The sequence below is a fragment of the Oncorhynchus gorbuscha genome, linkage group LG05, assembly GCF_021184085.1.
Source record: "Oncorhynchus gorbuscha isolate QuinsamMale2020 ecotype Even-year linkage group LG05, OgorEven_v1.0, whole genome shotgun sequence".
In the NCBI taxonomy this organism is placed as follows: Eukaryota; Metazoa; Chordata; class Actinopteri; order Salmoniformes; family Salmonidae; genus Oncorhynchus; species Oncorhynchus gorbuscha.
In genome coordinates, this window is record NC_060177.1 from 45,078,276 (window position 1) to 45,098,261 (window position 19,986).

At 42.4% G+C, this 19,986-nt stretch overlaps 1 long non-coding RNA gene across 1 annotated transcript; it reads left to right on the plus strand.

Moving 5' to 3' along the window:
* The first annotated feature begins 2,281 nt into the window (after positions 1–2,281).
* LOC124035127 lies at positions 2,282–8,094 on the plus strand. Its single transcript, XR_006838687.1, has 5 exons — positions 2,282–2,346; positions 2,461–2,595; positions 4,630–4,683; positions 6,103–6,246; positions 7,297–8,094. It is a non-coding gene; the product is annotated as an uncharacterized LOC124035127 (long non-coding RNA).
* The last annotated feature ends 11,892 nt before the right edge of the window (positions 8,095–19,986 follow it).

Consider the following 19,986-nt stretch of genomic DNA (forward strand, 5'->3'; position numbering starts at 1 on the left):
TTCAGTCTGTTCTGGTGACTTAGTTCTGCATGGATAGGCCTTCCTTGTAAACTGCCTAATGAGCCCCCCCCGTAAGGGGGAGGGGTGATACTCTGAAGGGGTAGGGTTCGTCTCTGGACTACCGTTCATAACAGCTCCACCATTCCCTTAGTTGGGAAGTCAGTTAGTGGAGAGGTGATGCTCTCTGACAGGCCATGGCTGTTTGTTCCTTTCCCCTTCTCCTTACTGGTCCTCTGGGGTGTGTGGTGAAGTTGTTCTCAGATGCTGATCTATAGGGTCAGTTTAACTTTTCCCCCACTAGCAGTTAAGGTTAGAATTGCAGGAGGTGAAGCTAATCCGAGATTTGTACCTAGGGGAAACTTCATTCGTGAGTGATCCTCTGGAGGCGGAGGCTCATTAGCACCATCACAGCCAGGGGGATTGGGCAACTTTGTGCCTTTTGAAATTTGGTCGGGCAAAACAATGGTGGAATAATATCACTTTCAATTTATGATAACCAAGAAGTTGTACGGGTGACACAGCAAGCATAGGATAACACATAGAGGTTAAATATGTGGATTTACAGTAGTAACCTACTCATTCACTTCTCCAAACCCAGATCACCTCTTCTGAGTCCACGACTAAGGATTAGTCTTAATCTCTGTCTGCAAAACCAGCCCCCAAAATGGGTATAATAATAATAATAACTCTTTTCAACACAAGCAACAAAATAGCTATTCAAATAATACATTGAAATCATACATTAAAAACATCTATATAAAAGTGTATCTTCAGCAGGGATATAAAAAGAGGCACTGAATCGGCAAGCCTGATCTCCTCTGGCAGACCATTCCAAAGTCTAATGGCAAATGTTTTTCCTTTTCAACCTAGAATTTGGAATGGTCAACAGTGGCCTGCTGGATGATCTCAGGCTGCATTCTGGCTCATAAGGAGGTAAAATATCTGAGAAATAGAATGGGGCTAAACCTATCCTTAAACGTGATCTATCTTATGTGTAAATTCATGGTGGGTGCTGCTATGGTGACCAGTGAACTGAGATAAGGCGAGGAATTATAGATGACCTGGAGCCAGTGGGTTTGGCGACGAGTATGAAGTGATAGACTGGATCCAATTTGTTGAGTAGAGTGTTGGAGGCTATTCTGTAAATGACATCACCAAAGTCGAGGATCGGTAGGATAGTCAGTTTTACGAGGGTATGTTTGGCAGCATGAGTGAAGGAGGCTTTGTTGCAAAATAGGAAGCCGATTCTAGACTTAATTTTGGATTGAAGATGTTTAATTTGGGTCTGGAAGGAGAGTTTACAGTCTAACCAGACAGCTATGAATTTGTAGCTGTCCACATATTCTAGGTCAGAACCGTCCAGAGTAGTGATGCTGGACGGGCGGGCAGGTGCGGGCAGTGATCGGTTGAAGAGCATGCTTTTAGTTTTACTTGCATTTAAGAGTAGTTGGAGGCCACATAAGGAGAGTCGTATGGCATTGAAGCTCATCTGGAGATTAGTTAGCACAGTGTCCAAAGAAGGGCCAGAAGTATACAAAATGGTGTCGTCCGCATAGAGGTGGATCAGAGAATCACCAGCAGCAAGAGCGACATCATTGATGTATACAGAGAAGAGAGTCGGTCCAAGAATTTAACCCTGTGGCACCCCCAGAGACTGTTAGAGGTCCAGACAACAGGCCCTCCGATTTGACACACTGAACTCTATCAGAGAAGTAGTTGGTGAATCAGGCGAGGCAGTCATTTGAGAAACCAAGGCTATTGAGTCTGCCGATAAGAATGTGGTGATTGACAGAGTCAATAGCCTTGGCCAGGTCGATGAATACGGCTGCACAGCGTTGTCTCTTATCCCCCCGCACCCCATCACTGCTCAGTACGGGGTAAAAGTACTGCGCTCCTTTCTCCCCGGTATGCATGCATGAACACACACATGTCAAGTAGGACTGATCTGTAACATCATGGGCCAAAAAGGTGACAGAAAAGGTTGTTGTACGGTGCAAGGAACCACTTTACAAAATAAACTCCCAATAATGAAAGCTTGAGAGGCAGTTTTACAATAGGACTTGGGGATGCAGGTAGCCTAGTGGTTAAAGCGTTCGACTAGTGTTGCGTCAAAAAACAGAACACTCAAAACATGAGCACAATGGCAGCTCTTCCTTTAAAGAACTCCAGGCCTCAAGAGGGCAGAAACCCAAAAACACGGGTGGAACTAAAAAATAGAGTCAGGATTTCTGGAGGGACTACTTTTACATGCGCACCTGGCAGGTAAGCATGGGTATAAAATGTTTGGGCTTAACTTTGGTCCTCAACATACAAACAGCTCATTGTTCAACCCAAAAGATGCAACTGGTATGTAATGTTTGGAATTATTTATTATGTTGCATCCAGTGCTTAGCACAATTTACATGTTTAACTCTGGTAGGAGTGGTGACTTCTTTTTTTGTGGATATTTTCTGACTGCAGAAGTAATTGCTTGCATCCTGTACGTGTTGAGCAAGCCGTTTTCAAGTTTGGGCAGAGCTGAAAAAATTATAACACCTAGACAACTTGACAACTAGTAACCGGAAAGTTGCAAGATCGAATCCCCGAGTCGACAAGGTAAAATTGTCGTTCTGCTCCTGAACAAGGCAGTTAACCCACTGTTCCTAGGCCGTCATTGAAAATAAGAATTTGTTCTTACCTCACTTGCCAAGTTAAAGGTAAAAATGTACTTACCCTTCAACTGTGTGTCGTCCATTATGATTATTAAGTGCCAGTGTTTTTTTTTAGGACAAATGACATTAAAACATGCAAATAGTTAACTACAAGATACACCATGTGTACAAAATTGTGGACACCCTTTCAAATGAGTGGATTTGGCTATTTAGACAGGTGTCTAAAATCGATAACACAACCATGCAATCGCCATAGATAAACATTGGCAGTAGAATGGCCATTCTGAAGAGCTTAGTGACTTTCAACATGATACTGTCATTGGATGCCACCTTTCCAACAAGTTACTTTGTCAAATTTCTGCCCTGTTACAGCTGCCCCGGTCAACTCTTAAGTGCTGTTATTGTGAAGTGGAAAGGTATAGGAGCAACAACAAGCTCACAGAATGGGATCACCTAGTGCTGAAAGCATGTAGTGTGTAAAAAAACATCTGTCCTCAGTTGCAACACTCACTACCGAGTTCCAAACTGCCTCTGGAAGCAATATCAGAACAAGAACTGTTCGTCGGGAGCTTCATGAAATGTGTTTCCATGGCCGAGCAGCTGCAAACAAGCCTAAGATCACCATGTGCAATGCCAAGTGTCAGCTGAAGTGGTGTAAAGCTTGCCGCCATTGGACTCTGGAGCAGGGGAAACCCATTCTCTGGAATGATGGATGACGTTTTACCATCTGGCTGTCCAACTGACTAATCTGGGCATGGTGGATGCCAGGACAACGCTACCTGTGCGAATGCGTAGTTCGAACTGTATGCATAGTGCCTGTCACATGATTTGACGCTGGAGAGATGAAACGGGTACGGGGAGTCAAACATTTTAATAAGGAACTGACAAATCAAATGTTATTTGTCACATACACATGGTTAGCAGATATTAATGCGAGTGTAGCGCAATGCTTGTGTTTCTAGTTCCGACAACGCAGTAATAATCAACGAGTAATCTAACCTGCATTCCCCTCCTCAGTAAAAAGGATATTTCAAATTTAGAACCCATCACAGTGAAGGGAAATCTTAACGCTACACCACACGATTATGTGCTTCCAACTTCGTGGCAAAAAATTGGGGAAGGCCCTTTCCTGTTTCAGTATGACAATGCCCCGGTACAAAAAGTAAGGTTAATACAGAAATGGTTTGTCGAGATCAGTGTGGATGAACTTGACCGGCCTGCACAGAGCCCTGACCTCAAGTTCATCGAACACTTTTGGGATGAATTGGAATGCCAACTGCGAGCCAGGCTTAATCGCCCAACATCAGTGTCGACCTCACTAAAGCTCCTGTGGCTGAATGGAAGCATGTACCTGCAGCAATGTTCCACCCTCTAGTGGAAAGCCTTCCCAGAAGAGTGGAAGCTGTTTTAGCAGCGAAGGGGGAACCAACTCCATATTAATGCCCATGATTTTGGAATGAGATGTTCGGCAAGCAGGTGTCCACATACTTCTGATTAGTGTAGCTAGCATGATTGTACTATATGTTTTGAATTGGCTATCGGGTAAGTCTGTCATTATTTTAGGCTACCTGCTGCAATCTCTCTCAATGGCCCTCTTCCACTGACACACACGCAGGTGATGCACACATTACATTTCCAGGATTTTCATGACCATATGAAAGACTGCTCATGCCTGTCAATACAATAGGTTAACATTCTACTTCGATGCGCTCTGCTGAAATTGGGAGAACACTGATCGAGTAATTGTTTTTGTCTGATAATTGTTTAGTTGTCCATTCAGACAACTTACATCTGTATTCTCCTTGCCCCCCAAAACATTTTTTTTACATGTCCCATAGAAGGGGAGAAGCGTTATTGTCAAGCCTTTCACTATATCCAAACATCTCACAGCTGAAACTCTCAAACTGCTGTCCTTTCCCCTATTACGCACACACACGCATGACAGTTGCTCTGTTAATTTTTGTCCTTTAATTTTCAGGATGCCGCCTTGTTCTTCATTCTTCAAATAGTTCAAGCCCTCCGCTATGACAAGGTAAATACACCATTTGCGTTTGTGCGGTGTGTGTGCTTGTGCGCACACGTTTGTGTGTGCGCTTGTGCTCGTGTGTGTAGTTCCAGGTGCGTTACGTGTGTGTTCTAAATGTGCTATGTGAGGGGGTACATACTGTGGGTGGCTCAGAAGTCTCAGTGTTTTTGTCACCAGTTAATCTGGTACATTAAGACCAACATCTACCTAGACAAGGAGGGACACCAGAAAGACTGTGAGACCCTCGCATACACACATACACACACACACACACACACACACAGAGGGTATGACAAAGGAGAATACCTGGAGGATTGGGCTGAATGAAAAGGAAGACCCACTTTGTTACAATGTAAATAAGCTGTCCTTTGTGTAGCTGACATAAATGGTCGAAGATGACCGGTTCTCTGTGGTTCAGCTACAAAACACACACATAGACACTTTTACAACATATCTTTTATCTTTATTTTTGTAGCTGACATAGGGGAATTACTCAAACAGATGGTCGAGGAGATCACTGGTGGTCTAACCGGTCCCGCTAAATCATTTTACCAGAGAGTTTGACTTCAATAAGATCACCAACGTAACTGCCATCATCAAGTAGGCCCTGACAAACACACCTTCTACACACATACACCATCCTAAACCACAATGCTAATGAGTTCCTCTATTGGCCTAAATGTTCATTGTCAGGCCTGTTCCCATAGGTACGTTCCACTGCTGTTATGGTCTAGTGGTCCCTGAATGCTGCTGCTCAACCATTATTATCCACTGTGTCTATGTGATTATTTAGCCATCTGGAATGACACTGGTGTCATGGAGCATTATGTCCCATTAGCTCCTTAGTTACCTGCCCATCTGTGTATTAATTGACTACCTGAGTGTAGGCTAAGGCTGCATCCCAAATAGCCCCCTATTGCCTAAATATAAGTGTACTACTAACCAGGGCCCATAGGACTCTGGTCAAAAGGCATCCTGACAGCCCATAAGTGCTGGATTACAGATGGGTGTGTTTACACCCGATGAGAGGAACCGGTCGAATTAGTGAGGGAGCATTTAAACCCCCTACGAGGGATTCAGGTCGCTCTCCTCTTTCCTCATTAGGGCTGATAATGAGAGGTAATTATAACAAGCTGGGGGGAAAACATCTCTCCCTCCCTTCACTATTTCCCTTCCTGTCTCCCCTCCTTCCTTTGCTCCCTTCACCTGAGGGACTACCCTAGTACATTGAGGGACCATCACATACAGGGTTGCATCCCAAATGGCGTCCTATTATATATAGGGCCCATAGGGCTCTGGTCAAAATTAGTGCAATATGTGAGGAATAGGGTGCCAGTTGGGACACAAACATAGATGTAGAACAACCAGCAGAGCTACAGGTACAGAGTTCAGTCTGTGCTAGTTTACGATGTTGCTGTTTATCAGGCCCATCCCTAAGGGAGACGAGAGGAAGAGAGCCTGTCTGAGGGCTCTGTCGGACATCCAGGTCCAGCCAGGCTGTTACCTACCTGATGACCCAGAGGCCATAGTGCTGGACATAAACTACGCGTCTGGGACTCCAATGCAGAGGTAGGCCTAACCAACAATTCTTCAACCCTGGTATGAGAGAGCCAGCCTGGATGCCAGTATGTTTTTGCTCTCATGCCAACTCCTTATAGAATTGTCATGCCAAACATATGATGTAAGAGCAGAAACAGATCTGGGACCAGGCTACGTGAGAGCTGCAGGCCTAGACTTTTACCATGAATTAACAATTAATAATGAAACTACTGTAATCAATTCATACTTAGTTATTTTAAAGAATTAATATTCCATCCCAATATTGTGTTGATCCCGATTTGTCTCTTTAGTGCTGCCAAAGTTCCTGACCTGGTGTCGTGGAAATTTCCTCTATTTACCAAATCATGAGAGCAAACCACACACATTGCAGCTTTTAATAGCAAAAGACACACATAGCCCGACAGCATAGGCATAATTTATCGTATAGCTTTGCTCTCTTCTCAAACTCAGAACCATAAACAAATCCTCCATATCAACAGGCATATATCAAATCCATCCTATCTTGACAAGATCAGAGACACACTGACTAGCACACAGACATTGTGGCGCCAAGAGATACACGCTTGACCTCTCCCCTCTCTCCGGCCCAAGCAACTTAGTCTTGACATAGAACAGATACTGCAACCCCGCCACAGTATTATACAAAAATAACATTCTGATGAGAAGTAACTTACAAACATATGATTAATATAAAACATCTTACCTATGTTACCAACCAATTCTGATTATTCCCCAACACTGGCCAAATTCAAAGTCAATAGGTGTGGAGTCAGTGAGCTGGAGAACTAAGGAACTTTCTCACTAAATTGAAGAGTCTCAACTAATGTCCTATTTTTTTTTCCTTACCTTTCTCTACCACTGATCTGAAAAGAACATGACAGATGGAAGCTATACTGTATAAACCTATCCAGTCCTTTCACTAAACCTATGTTAATGAAAGAAGGGAAGGCATTTTATAGTTTTGTTGGTAGCAATGCTACTAGAAATATCCTCAAAGACTTTAAAAAAACTAATCTAATTTCCTCTCCCCTGCCCCCCCCTCTTCTCTCCCTCACCCAGGTCTGCAGTGTAGGTCAGACTCCCTGGACAGTGAGGATGAGGTCTAGAGGAACTTTAAAGTGGGTAAGGACTGCAGACAGGTCTCTCTACAGACACACACTCTGTCGTTCGATCTATATCAGAATCTGTGTTCATCTTCTCTTGATGTCTTTCTCTCTCTCCCATTGTCTTCAGTCTACAATCTGTATCTTTCACACTATCGCTGTTTCTTCTGTCCTCCTGTTTGCTCTTTCTGCCTCTCTCTCGACAGTAGCCCCCCTTCTAGGAGCGGCTCCAGCCGCGGAGCCAGGGCGTCCACCATGTAGTTGGTTGAAGTCCCGAGCAAGTTCCGTATCCAGAATGTCTCGAGCAGGCACCCATGTCCGCTCCTTGGGGCTGTAGCCCTCCCAGTCCACCGGGAACTGCAGGGTTCCTTGGACCCGACGAGCCTCCAACAGATGCCGGACAGTGTAGGCTGGGCGACCATCAACAGTCTGGGGCAGGTATGGGGGAAAGAACTGGTCCTTTACAGCTTGAGACAGGAGACATTGAAGGATGGACAGACCTTCATAGACCTGGGAAGCTGGAAACTAAAGATGACCGGGGTTGATGCGTCTCAGGATCTTGAATGGTCCTATGTACAGTGGTTCTTCCTTTTAAAAGTTGCATCATATTGCAGCACAGCTTGCGGGCTGCTGCAGAATTCTATGGCATGCTGTTTAAACTATGCCACTTGGTTTACATACCCTACATTACTCATCTCATATGTATATACTGTACCCGATACCATCTACTGCATCTTGCCTATGCCAGTCTGTACCATCACTCATTCATATCTTTATGCACATGCATATTCTTTATCCCTTTACACTTGTGTGTATAAGGTAGTAGTTTTGGAATTGTTAGATTAGATTACTCGTTGGTTATTACTGCATTGTCGTAACTAGAAGCACAAGCATTTTGCTACACTTGCATTAACATCTGCTAACCATGTGTATGTGATAAAACATTTGATTTGAAGTGAAGAGCGAAATAATACTAACATTTCCAAATAAAACTGATTTATAAAAACAAATCCCCATGCTCTGTCATTCAGTAATAATAATAGGATAACAGATCGGCTCTCAGAAGCCGCCTCTTAATGAGTTCAATCTTCAATATAATCATGAATTCAGAAGGTTAAACCCATAGTTTTTAGGCCTGCAGTATGTTATAATAAACAATTGCATGTCAATTCATAAACCGTGTGCCATGGAATTGGTACATCGCAAATCTCTTCCTAACTATTTTGCAATATGGCACAGCTGTACATTTTTGGTCCTTCAATGAAACTGGTATATATTTTTATTTGTTTTTAACCAATTTTGGGCTTTAATGTAGGTCCGACAGTCACGTTCCTTACTTTTTCCTCCTTCCACTTGATAAAGGTTCCAATATTATTTTTTTACCTTTATAACTAGTCATGTCAGTTAAGAACAAATTCTTATTTACAATGACTGCTTAGCAAAAGGCCTGAGGGATGGGATTATAAATAAATGTAAATAAATGGGACAAAACACACATCACGACAGACAACACTACATGAAGAGAAACCTAAGGCAACAACGTAGCAAGGCAGCAACACATGACAACACAGCATGATCACAACACGGCAACAGCACAACATGGTACAAACATTATTGGGCACAGACAAAAGCACAAACGGCAAGAAGGTAGAGACAACAATAAATCATGCAAAGCAGTCACAACTGTCAGAGTATCCATGGTTGAGTCTTTGAATGAAGAGATTGAGAACTGTCCGGTTTGAGTTTGTTGCAGCTCTTTCCAGTTGCTAGCTGTTGCGAACTGAAAAGACGAGCGATCCATGGATGTGTGTGCTTTGGGGACCTTAAACAGAATGTGACTGGCAGAACAGGTGTTGTATTTATGTGCGGGATGAGGGCTGCAGTAGATCTCTCAGGTGTGAGTGAGGCCTAAGAGGGTTTAAATAAGCATAAACCGGTGGATCTTCCAACTGGTATACAGCGATGACCAGTTTAGGAGTATAGAGTGCAGTGTTGTCCTATTAGGAACATTGATGTTTATCAATTAGTGTGACTCACCACCTGGATTGTCTTAAGTAGCAAAATTTGAAATTGTGTTTTTTTACATTGGATAAAAGTAGAGACTCAGAGCTAGAAAATGACACAGCATACACTGTATTTGAGGAACAATGGGAAAGTACTTCTGCTTTGAAAGTTGATCAGCTTGTAAACTCTTGATAAAATGGCCTTTAAATGTTTTGGTATCAAGTGAAGAGATCTTTGTCTACACCCATTCAACATTGTTCACGCCCTCTTAACCCATCTTTTTTCACTCTCGGAGCGCACACTTGACGCTTTGTCCTATGATTGTTTACCTATGGATAACATGAAAACAGCCTAAACATCTGTTGGGAACAATTTCATCACGTTTTTTTGCAGAAGTTTACTGACCATATTCAGGTCATATTCAACAGGTTGTACACGTCTAACGGCGTTCGTCTGTTGAATGAAGAGAGTCGGACCGAAGCGCAGCGTGTAGGTTACTCATGACTTTAATGAAAGATATGACGGTACATGAAATAACTGAAATACGAAAACTACAAACGAAACGTGAAACTAATTACAGCCTATCTGGTGAATACTACAAAGACAGGAACAAACACCCACGAAATACAAAGCGAACTCAGGCTACCTAAATACGGTTCCCAATCCGAGACAACAAGAATCACCTGACTCCAATTGAGAACCGCCTCAGGCAGCCAAGCCTAACTAGACACACCCCTAATCATACACAATCCCAATTAATACAAACCCCAATACGAAACACAACATAAACCCATGTCACACCCTGGCCTACCCAAACATATAACAAAAACACAAAATACAATGACCAAGGCATGACAACGTCACACATAACGTTAGCTAATGAGCCAGCTAACGTTAGCTAGTTAAACAACAATGAACAGTGCCAACAGTGCTGGGAGCTAACCAACCAGGTTCAATGTTAGCTAGCTAACATTAGGCTCTAACTAGAAAAGCACATGGATCTGGGATACGAATATAGGTAGCTTACGCACTTTTGTACATCCCGCTGTAACGTACAATTTACCTTATTTTAGCGCCCCAAAACAGTTCATCGTGTTTTTCCCTATGCCTAGTTAAGTGCTTCTGTGACGATCGTCTGAAGAAGTAGACCAAGGTGCAGCGGGGTAAGTGTTCATGATCTTAAATACTCAGAACACCAAACAAAAACAACAAATGGAATAACGATCATCACGTTCTGCCAGCTTCACAGAGCTAACAAAAAACAAGATCCCACCACATAGGTGGGAAAACAGGCTACCTAAGTATGATTCCCAATCAGAGACAACGATAGACAGCTGCCTCTGATTGGGAACCACACTCGGCCAAAACCCAAGAAATACATAACATAGAATGCCCACCCCTCATTCTCCTAACGACCTCGTTTACTCTTTCACACCTGTCCCCTATTTTGCCCTCTGATTAAGTCTCTATTTCTCTCTCTGTTTCTGCTTCTGTCCTTGTCGGATCCTTGTTTGCTGTTTACTGTGTTCTTGTTCCGCCCTGTCGTGTTTTGCCTATCATCAGATGCTGCGTGTGAGCAGGTGTCTCTGTCAGCTACGGCCCGCGCCTACCCGAAGGGACCTGCAGTCGGTTGCCGCTTATCCTGCAATTCCCCTCTACTACTAGAGGATTTCTGTTATCCCCGTTTGGACATTTCCTGTCAAGGATTGAGGATTATGTTATTTTTGTTTGGACTTAAATAAACTCAGTTTCTGTTAAGTCGCTTTTGGGTCCTCACTCACTTGCATAACAGAGAGGCCCTTAGATAAGACTGAGACTTGAGCATCAGTAAGGTCTTTTTTGGAGAGGTTAATTAACGTGTCCTGCTGTCGTTCTGTGTCCACGGCCTGTGTTCCTGGTCTCCTCTTCGACCGCTTGCCTCTCCTACATCGTTATTTTCTTTTCTGGAGCCTTGTGTTGCTTCCGGGCTGAGAAAAACGACTGTGTGCCATGGTAGCTGGAGTCACTGTCTGTAGGGAATTCGCTCTCAGTCACGGCCTCTGTGTCCAAGTTTCCATTTCCTCCCGCTGCTGAGTTTAAATTGTAAATAAAACATATAAAGAAATTATATGCGTCATTACATACAGTGGGGAGAACAAGAATTTGTTATACTGCCGATTTAGCAGGTTTTCCTACTTACAAAGCATGTAGAGGTCTGTCATTTTTATCATAGGTACACGTCAACTATGAGAGACGGAATCTAAAACCAAAATCCAGAAAATCTCGTATGATTTTTAAGTAATTAATTAGCATTTTATTGCATGACATAAGTATTTGATACACCAGAAAAGCAGAACTTAATGTTTGGTACAGAAACCTTTGTTTGCAATTACAGATCATACGTTTCATACGTGACACCCCTAAAAACTAAACATTTCTCATAAGAAACGAGCTCCCTGGTATACAGAAAATACCCGAACTCTGAAGCAAGCTTCCAGAAAATTGGAACGGAAATGGCGCCACACCAAACTGGAAGTCTTCCGACTAGCTTGGAAAGACAGTACCATGCAGTATTGAAGAGCCCTTACTGCGGCTTAAACGGCTCTCTATCCACCGGATGTGTACCAAACTCACTAAAAGTGGCAGTAATAAAGTCTCTATTGAAAAAGCCAAACTTTCAAGGACAGCTTTTTTCCATCTATGTAACATTGCAAAAATAAGAAACTTTCTGTCCAAAAATATGCAGAAAAATGAATCCATGCTTTTGTCACTTCTAGGTTAGACTACTGCAATGCTCTACTTTCCGGCTACCCGGATAAAACACTAAACTTCAGTTAGTGCTAAATACGGCTGCTAGAATCCTGACTAGAACCAAACAATTTGATCATATTACTCCAGTGCTAGCCTCCCTACACTGGCCTCCTGTCAAGGCAAGGGCTGATTTCAAGGTTTTACTGCTAACCTACAAAGCATTACATGGGCTTGCTCCTACCTATCTCTCTGATTTGGTCCTGCCGTACATACCTACACGTACGCTACGGTCACAAGACGCAGGCCTCCTAATTGTCCCTAGAATTTCTAAGCAAACAGCTGGAGGCAGGCCTTTCTCCTATAGAGCTCCATTTTTATGGAACGGTCTGCCTACCCATGTAAGAGACGCAAACTCGGTCTCAACCTTTAAGTCTTTACTGAAGACTCATCTCTTCAGTGGGTCATATGATTGAGTGTAGTCTGGCCCAGGAGTGGGAAGGTGAACGGAAAGGCTCTGGAGCAACGAACCGCCCTTGCTGTCTCTGCCTGGCCGTTCCCCTCTTTCCACTGGGATTCTCTGCCTCTAAGCGGCTGACTCACTGGCTTATTGGGGCTCTTTCATACCGTCCCTGGGAGGGGTGCGTCACCTGAGTGGGTTGAGTCACTGATGTGATCTTCCTGTCTGGGTTGGCGCCCCCCCCCTTGGATTGTGCCAGGGTGGAGATCTTTGTGGGCTATACTCGGCCTTGTCTCAGGATGGTAAGTTGGTGGTTGAAGATATCCCTCTAGTGGTGTGGGGGCTGTGCTTTGGCAAAGTGGGTGGGGTTATATCCTTCCTGTTTGGCCCTGTCCGGGGGTGTCCTCGGATGGGGCCACAGTGTCTCCTGACCCCTCCTGTCTCAGCCTCCAGTATTTATGCTGCAGTAGTTTTTGTCGGGGGCTAGGGTCAGTTTGTTATATCTGGAGTACTTCTCCTGTCCTATTCGGTGTCCTGTGTGAATTTAAGTGTGCTCTCTCTAATTCTCTCTTTCTCTCTTTCTTTCTTTCTCTCTCTCAGAGGACCTGAGTCCTAGGACCATGCTTTTGGACTACCTGACTACCTGACTACTATGACTCCTTGCTGTCCCCAGTCCACCTGGCCGTGCTGCTGCTCCAGTTTCAACTATTCTGCCTCATTGGACCATGCTGGTCATTTATGAACATTTGAACATCTTGGCCATGTTCTGTTATAATCTCCACCCGGCACAGCCAGAAGAGGACTGGCCACCCCACATAGCCTGGTTCCTCTAGGTTTCTTCCTAGGTTTAGGCCTTTCTAGGGAGTTTTTCCTAGCCGCCGTGCTTCTACACCTGCATTGCTTGTTGTTTGGGGTTTTAGGCTGGGTTTCTGTACAGCACTTTGAGATATCAGCTGAAAGGGCTATATAAATAAAAGGGCTATATAAATAAATTAGATTTTATAGTAATTTAGGCAGATTACCTTGGTGTTCCTGGGCACAGGAACTATGGTGGTCTGCTTGAAATATTACACTGTTCATTTACCATGGTAAGGTAGCCTTCTGCTCCTTTGAGGAAAACCAATTTTTCCTTTGACGAAATATATTGAAAATATACTGCATTATGAGTTTGTTAAACCTCGAAATGTGAAAATGACCCGAAGGTTAAGGGTTATTTAACATCTGAGTGCTTCTGTTTCCTCTTTTCTCTAGTGTGAGTCCGGGACCATGACGATATAGTGCTATAGAACGCTATTTGTATTTATCTTGTTTTTTATTGCCACTTTCCTTATTTTTTTTCACTAGTCCTGCATGCTGGAGCTCGAAGCCTAAGATTTTCACTGTACTATCAAAAATTCTGAATCTGAACCACAAGAATCAATTTATGATTAGAGGACAATTCAACTAACTGTTGAATTAACCGTAAATGTTTGAGTTGATAAAGATTATTTTTTTCAAAGAAAGTATTTCAAATATATCTTGTTAACCTTCAATATTTGCTTTCATTCTTCAACAATACTCCATGTACTTGTTGTTATTTTGTGGATTTTTTAAGGCTCATCTTATAGTTATATAGGCTAGTTATAGCTGGCTAGACCTATAGCCTACATACCTGCAGGAGCATTCAGAAGTTTTAAACAGTAATTAACACATCAATAGGCAAAACGTAGAGAATATAAAATGTTGTTTTTAAAAGGTGTCGAAACAATAACTCTGCTCACCAAACAATATCCATTTGATTGAACATGAATTATCCTACCAAAGAAGCATTTGGGCTTAACCTATTCTTTATCAAATTTGGTTCAATTATACCCATTTCAAACAATTACACCCAGCTAAACAATTTTCTATTACAATAGAATAATGTTATTGTTGTGTAGGAAAAAAAGTTACATTTCCAAATATGGTTTCAACAAGGCTACATTTTGTGGTTTTAATTCATCAACAATAGATAATTATTATATAACATAAATTATTCAGGGAAAGGACGAGTGTCAAAATTGTGTCTTGGTTAGGAGAAACTATTTACCAGGCTTATCAAAACTTAAATGACAATGATTATATTATTTAATTAATGAATCACATCTAACCTTCGATAGTAGCCATAGGGCTATCCACAGTGTAACTATGATTTTAACCTACATGAGAAAAATGTATATAGGCCTATGACCTATATAATTCAGTACCTATTTTCAACATATTCACACTTAGAATCAAATTCTCTTTAATGTTTTGTCCCCCTTTATTGCAACATTCCTAATGTTTTGGGAGGATCCTCTCTTGTTTGTAAGGGAACATCATGTTTTGAAGACAGTAACCAGATGTCCGTTAGGTCCAGGTCGTAGTGGTCCTGGACTCACACTAGAGAAAAGAGGACACAGAAGCATTCAGATGTTAAACAACCCTTACTTAGCCTTCAGGTCATTTTCACATTTAGAGTTTTAATGAACTCATAATGTGGGCGGGCACATGACAGGTATATTTTAATCCATATTGACTATAAGGAAAAATTGGTTTTCCTCAAAGGAGAGGAAGGCTACCTTACCATGGAAAATGAACAGTGTAATCTAGGCTACTTTAGAAATAAATAAAACATAGAACTATCATAGGCTAATAATATATAACTTTACCATTGCCTCAGCATTCTGTAAGGAAACATGGAGAACTATTTATAAATGCAATTATTTTCCATTAGAAAGTGGAGAACTCTCCACAGTATGACAACTAATTGTAACAAGAAGATATCTGTTAAATGTAATTTAAAGCACGACCCTTCAGAGTCATTAAACAAAATCTACATGATGGGGTATGTGAACACCACTTCAAATGAGTGGATTCTGCAATTTCAGTCACACCCGTTGCTAACATGGGTATAAAATCAAGCACACCGCCATGCAATCTCAATGGACAAACATATGCAATAGAATGGCCCGTACTGAAGAGCTCAGCGACTTTCAACTTGGTACCGTCATAGGATGACACCTTTCCAACAAGTCAGTTTGTCAAATTTCTGCCCTGCTAGAGTTGCCCTGGTCAACTGTAAGGGCTGTTATTGTGAAGTGAAAATGTCTTAGAGCAACAACGGCTCAACCACGTAAAAATCACCTGTCCTTGGTTACAACACTCACTACCGAGTTCCAAACTGCCTCTAGAAGCAATATCAGCACAAGAACTGTTCATTGGGAGCTTCTTTAAATGGGTTTTCATGGCAGAGCAGCCGCAAACAAGCATAAGTTCACCGTGCGCAATGCCAAGCGTCAGCTAGAGTGGTGTAAAGCTCAACGCCATTGGACTCTGGAGCAGTGGAAACGTGTGCTATAGAGTGGCAGTCCGACAGATTAATCTGGGTTTGGCAGATGCCGGGAGAACGCTACCTCCCGAATGCATAGTGCCAATTTTAAAGTTTGGTGGAGGAAAAATGGTCTGGGGCTGTTTTCCATGGTTCGAACTAGGCCCCTTACTTCCAGCGAAGGGAAATCTTAAGGCTACAGCATACGATGACATTCTAGACAATACAGTGCTTACAACTTTGGTAACAGTTTGGGGAAGGTCCTTTCCTGTTTCAGCATGACAATACCCCATTCACAAAGCAAGATCCATGAATAAATGGTTTGTCAAGATCAGTGTGGAAGAACTTGACTGGCCTGCACAGAGCCCTGACTTCAACTCCATCAAACACCTTTAGGATTAATTGGAGCGCCGACTGCGAGCCAGGCCTAATCGCCCAACATCCGTGCCGACCTCACTAATTCTCTTGTGGCTGAATGGAAGGAAGTACCAGCAGCAATGTTCCAACATTAGTGGAAAGCCTTCCCAGAAGAGTGGAGGCTGTTATAGCAGCAAAGGGGTGACCAACTCCATATTAATGCCCTTGATTTTGGAATGAGATGTTAAACGACCAGAAACCTTGGTAGTAAGCTCACTTTAAAATAGAACTTCCATTTTTTTGGAAGCATAAATCAGTTAGGCTATATCAGTCAGATATAATATATAAATCCTAATAAGATATATAACCATTTACATAGAAACAAATGGATGTGGACAGGCATATTTGCATGTATATCAACTGATGACAAATTATACATTCTTGTCAACCAAAAAATACACTATTAGGTGCTTGGCCTGGAAATGTTTAATTGCACTATCAACTTTTGGAGAGTTGGCGTGCAGGCATACCAAAGACCTTTTCTGAACATAAAATACTTTCGGGTGCCCGAAATGCATAAAGACTCCAATTGAAGATTATAAGAAAGGTGCCCAAAATGCTTGACTAATACCTCCTTCTACAGCAAGGTTTCCAAACTTTGGTGAACAGCGTTGCCCTGAGTGAGGCACAGCCTCTGATGTACAACAGCGGGGTTAACACAGCATTTAAGCGTGGAAGAATTCTAAGGGGATCGGTTCCTTCGTTTCTAAAAGAATAACACGTTGACCCGATAAAATTACAACAAATTATGTGGATGAAAATGGGTAACCATGCCGCCAGGAAAAACACTGCTACTACTATGATTAGGTATACTGAGGAGCGCTTGTTCTCTCTCTCCACAGAGGGCGGCTCTCTCTCCAACTGGAATTTAGCTATAAAGAACAGTCTAATATTCAGGCCTATCATAATGATCACAGTGAAAATGTTCCCAACAAAAGTACCGATACCCGTGACTTGTTTCGCGATCCCCATTGAAACTAGATTGTTCACCGCTACAATGGTAAAAGCGTAAACCCAGTAAAATAGAATGACAAGCAGCGTCCTGTTGCGGGTCATTCTCTGGGAGTATTTAAAAGGTGCTGTCACGGCATGATACCTATCGGACTGTGCTGCCAGTATAGCCATGTACGAGAGCCCCAGGAATGTGGGAGCGATGTAAAACGTTCTTTTAGGGGAGTCATAGCTGTCCCTCACGTCTAGGACGCCCACATAGTAATAGGATACCCCAGAACAGATGTCGCTGAAAGAGGTACTCAGCATGTACATAAAGCGGTTCTCGCTGCGCAGCGACTTGTTCATCATGATTGAGAGAAACACCGAGATGTTGAGGAAAGTAATTGCAGCTGCCAACACTATGCTGAAAAGAAACATCAGCACATTCCCGAAACTATTGAGGGGCAACACTGGTGACAGACCCACACTGTTGTTACTCATTGAGAGATAAGAGAAGGAACAAAGAGAGAGAGCCGTCACAGAGCTTCTAAAGAGTCAGAGAGATGCGCGCACTGTAAGCACTTGCAGGTGATAGGCATGCCACATCTATGACTGGACACTGGGTTTATATAAAAGATGCACGAGGGGACCAGACTTCTCTTTGGCTGGTTAACAGGGATGTGCTCAATTCCCTTGGATTCTAATTAATGCATTGTTCGTTTTCAAGGGAATGGTTGTGTAGCCTAACAAATTGGGTTGAGATGTCAAGGGAAAAATGCAATTTAATGAGCTGTGTTATGAATATTCGATGACAAATATCCACTTGTTTGGCTGGTTCATCTCTAGGTTTCTTTCTAGGTTCCTGCCCTTCTAGGGAGTTTTTCCTAGAGACCATGCTTCTAAATCATTACCTGTTGTTTGGGGCTTTAGGCTAGGTTTCTGTACAGCACTTTGTGACATTGGCTTATGTAAAAAGGACTTTATAAATACATTTGATTCAATGATGCACTTTGTTCCATTTTCAGGATTCATCTTGGGTTGATTCGAACCTACAGCATATATCCATATTTAGCTCATGAAATCAATTGAGGCATTGAACAAATATAAATAAGACAGCCTACACCTACTTCGAACCCTAGCATTGCTATTGCCTATACAATACCACAGATTATTTTGCAAGAGTCACAACATTTTCCTTTTTAGCTGGTTCACCAAATGTTTGTGTACTACTGGTAAAGTGAACAGGTTTAGCTAATACTGCGACATTTTGAAACAATGTTTTTTAAATTAAACAAATGGTTAGTGGGAGAGGCTGTATGGACAATCCTGGCCTACAAAACAATGATTTATGTAGCACAGATGAGAGCTAAGTTTTTTTACATTTATGCTCTCCCCATTGAGTAGAATATATCACATCTGGATGGCTACCAATATTAGTTATTTTTGTGATGGCTGCTATCCTACTTGACACTGTGTTAGGCTACAGCTGACCGGTGACATTGCACCTTAGGTCGGCAGGCACCTTGATACAACATGGTGCACTGGTCATTCGCATCAGGTTTCGCGGCTCGCGAGTACGGCCCATCATGGTTTAGGTGTCAATCCCAAAAAATATAGGTAATCTTTTGAACTGGTAGAAACAAGACATTTTCCTACACTGCGCTCAGTGTATTCTCTATGGCACTCAGAGGCTGCGCTACAGCCTATAATCACAATATTCTCTGGGTGATGTTTTTCTAGGTCGCAAAGCTAGATATTTACGAGAAATTTAGAGCAGACCGAAATGGCATTTGTCAATTTGAGCTAGCTAGCTAGCAAACATTAGTTAGCTATCTAGCTAGGTTAGCTAAGAAAACATTCAGTAATTCAACGTTGGCAAGCGTTAAATATACTTATAAACAAGGCAAGGTACCTACCCAGCAGCTGATGAAAATATTATTCCACTTCACAGCCGCTTCAAGAATTGTCTGAGCTTCATGTGTCTCGCCTGAAATTGATCATTTTAATCTACAGTAGGCATAAGCTATTATAATAGATACAGTATGTTAGAGTCATTTTTACAGAAAGCTTCCGAATTACAGCGCTCTGCAATTTCACCGGATGTTGTCGAGGTGGGACGCTAGCGTCCTAATTATCCGTAAGAAGTTAACAATAGTATTTTTCAGCATTTTAATGCAGTGCAATCTACAGCATGAAAAGCTGTAAAATACAGTGTTTTACTGTTGAAATTACAGTAAAGTCTTACAGTGTAGGCCACTGTGGGCGGCCCTTACTTATCATTGTTATGAGTTCCCTCTGGCATTTGGTATAGTGCATAGTGACCCTTACAGCATGCAGTGTGCACAATGGCCATCATCACAAATATTATGCACTTTTCTGCCCCCACAGCGTGGTATTGTGCACACTGGCGCTCATCACAGCTTAAATGTGAGAACTCTTTGTGGTGACTTTGTCATGAGGAGAAAGAAAAGACAAACAAACAAGTGGACCAAACCCAAGAATGCAAATAACAACAATAGTGGGAATTCAACACGATGGACAGAGGTAGACCAAATCCCTGCGAATCTCAGGTTCAGAACCACAGAGATGTGGACAGCGGCCGTCAGGTGAAGCTGGGCCCAAACCCAAATGGCACCTATAGACTACCTACACCCTATGCACTTATGGAGATCTAAGAAGATTTGACAGGTGTATGCAAGATGGTAATACATCTGCCTTGCCATTTTTATTGCAATTATGTTGAAATTATCCATATTGCTTCTACCAATCAAATCCTC